Source organism: Chelonia mydas, chromosome 14 (genome assembly GCF_015237465.2).
Source record: "Chelonia mydas isolate rCheMyd1 chromosome 14, rCheMyd1.pri.v2, whole genome shotgun sequence".
Lineage (NCBI taxonomy): Eukaryota > Metazoa > Chordata > Testudines > Cheloniidae > Chelonia > Chelonia mydas.
Window position 1 is genome coordinate 33,984,092 of NC_051254.2, and position 2,741 is coordinate 33,986,832.

Here is a 2,741-nt window from a genome sequence, read left to right on the forward strand (position 1 = left end):
CAAAAACTCCTTAGACAAGTTAGATGTCTTCAAATCACAAGGGCCTGATGAAATGCATCCTAGAATACTCAAGGAGCTGACTGAGGAGATATCTGAGCCATTAGTAAAGATCTTTGAAAAGTCATGGAAGACAGGAGACATTCCAGAAGACCGGAAAAGGGCAAATATTGTGCCCATCTATAAAAAGGGAAATAAGGACAACCTGGGGAGTTACAGACCATTCAGCTTAATTTCTGTACCCAGAAATATAATGGCGCAAATAATTAAGCAATCAATTTGCAAATACCTAGAAGATAATAAGGTGATAAGTAACAATCAGCATGGATTTGTCAAGAACAAATTGTGTCAAACCAACCTGATAGCTTTCTTTGACAGGGTAACAAGCCTTGTGGATGGGGGAAAGTGATAGATGTGGTATATCTTGACTTTAATAAGGGTTTTGATACTGTCTCTCATGACCTTCTCATAAACAAACTAGGGAACTACAACCTAGATGGAGCTACTATAAGGTGGTTGCATAACTGGTTGGAAAACCATTCCCAGAGAGTAGTTATCAGTGGTTCACAGTCATGCTGGAAGGACATCATGAGTGGGGTCCCACAGGGATCGGTTCTGGGTCGGGTTCTGTTCGATATCTTCATCAATAATTTAGATAATGGCATAGAGATTACACTTATAAAGTTTGCGGATGATACCAAGCTGGGAAGGGTTGTTAGTGCTTTGGAGGATAAGATTAAAATTCAAAATGATCTGGACAAACTGGAGAAATGGTTTGAAGTAAATAGGATGGAATTCAACAAGAACAAATGCAAAGTACTCCACTTAGGAAGGAACAATCAGTTGCACACTTACACAATGGGAAATGACTGCCTAGGAAGGAGTACTGCGAAAAGAGGTCTGGGGGTCACAGTGGATCACAAGCTAAAAATGAGTCAACAGTGTAACACTTGCAAAAAAATCAAACATCATTCTGGGATGTATTAGCAGAAGTGTTTGTATGCAAGACATGAGAAGTAATTCTTCTGCTCTACTCTGCACTGATTAGGCCTCAACTGGAGTATTATGTCCAGTTCTGGGTGCCACATTTCAGGAAAGATGTGGACAAATTGGAGAAAGTCCAGCGAAGAGCAACAAAAATGATGAAAGGTCTAGAAAACATGACATATGAAGGAAGATTGAAAAAATTGGGTTTGTTTAGTCTGGAGAAGAGAAGACTGAGAGGGGTATAACAGTTTTCAAGTACTTAAAAGGTTGTTACAAGGAGGAGGGAGAAAAATTGCCCCCCCCCACCACTGTTATTCACACCTTCTTGTCAACTGTTTGAAATTGGCCACCCTGATTACCACTACAAAAGTGATTTTTCCTCCTGCTGATAATAGCCCACTTTAATTGAATTGTCCCATTAGAATTTGTAAGGCAACCCCCATCTTTTCATGTACTCTGTATATATTTCTTCCTACTGTATTTTCCACTCCATGCATCTGATGAAGTGGGTTTTAGCCCACAAAAGTTTATGTCCAAATAAATGTGTTAGTCTCTAAGGTGCCACAAGAACTCCTCATTGTTTTTTCTCTTCCTCCTGCTTCTCACCATCTACATTGTGACCGTGGTTGGGAACGTCCTCATCATTGCACTAGTTGTGGCTGATCAGCAACTTCACGCCCCCATGTACTTCTTCCTGGTGAATTGTCCTGCTTGGAGACCTGCTACACCCTGGGCAGGAGGGTTGAGATGCTGGCCAGTCTCCTGACTGGGGACAAGACCATTTCTGTTAGCGGCTGCCTCACACAATATTATTTCTTTGGTTTCCTGGCAGTTGCAGAGTGTTATCTCCTGGCAGTGATGTCCTACGACTGGTATTTAGCGATATGCAAACCACGGCATTATGAAGCCCTTATAAATGGCAGGTCCTGCCTCCAGCTAGCAGTTGGCACTTGGATAAGTCATTCTCTGGCTGCTGACATTAACTTTATGCGGCTCTAATGAAATTGACCATTTCTTCTGTGACTTCATCCCAGTAATAAAACTCTCCTGCAGTGACACACGTATGATGGAGCTTGTCACTACCATGCTGGCTGCTATATGCACTCTCTCACCATTACTATGAATGCTGGCAACATACATCTGTATCCTCACCACATCCTGCGAATGCCTTCCACCACTGGGTGGCAAAGGGCCTTTTCCACCTGCTCCTCTCATCTTATCGTGGTGTCAATTTTCTATGAGACCATAATGATTGTCTACATGCTACCAAAAACTGATACACTGAGAGACCTGAACAAAGTGTTCTCCGTTTTCCACACAGTCCTGACTTCCATGGTCAACCCCCTCATATACAGCCTGAGGAACAGAGAGGTCAAAGAGATCCTGGGAAAAGCTGTCACTAACTTCTCTGCTGTCAAAAGAGTTCAGACTGTCCTACCGTAGTTTGTTCAGTGCCCGTGAAATGGAAATAAGCTGGTTTGCTGTAATGAGTCTGAGTCACTTTTCTCACTGGCCATCTGGCTTTTTAGTGAGGTCAGCGGCTGCTATAGCTTGCACTCAATATTGGGGCAGATACTTCTGCTGTTTTGGCGTAGGGATGCAGGTCTTTGTGGTTTGATTAGTCTGATATTTATCACTGCTGTTGTGGGTTGCTCTGAAACACCTCATCAATGAGGCACCAAGGCCGAGAGATGCCATTCTCTGTGTCTCCATTATGATAGTCTGTAATTACATGAGCACTCGCTGTGTTTTGTACC

The 2,741-nt window shown here is 42.8% G+C and overlaps 1 pseudogene; it reads left to right on the forward strand.

Annotated features, from left to right (window-relative positions):
• Positions 1-1,731: 1,731 nt before the first annotated feature.
• On the forward strand, positions 1,732-2,427 carry LOC122462930 (annotated as a pseudogene).
• The last annotated feature ends 314 nt before the right edge of the window (positions 2,428-2,741 follow it).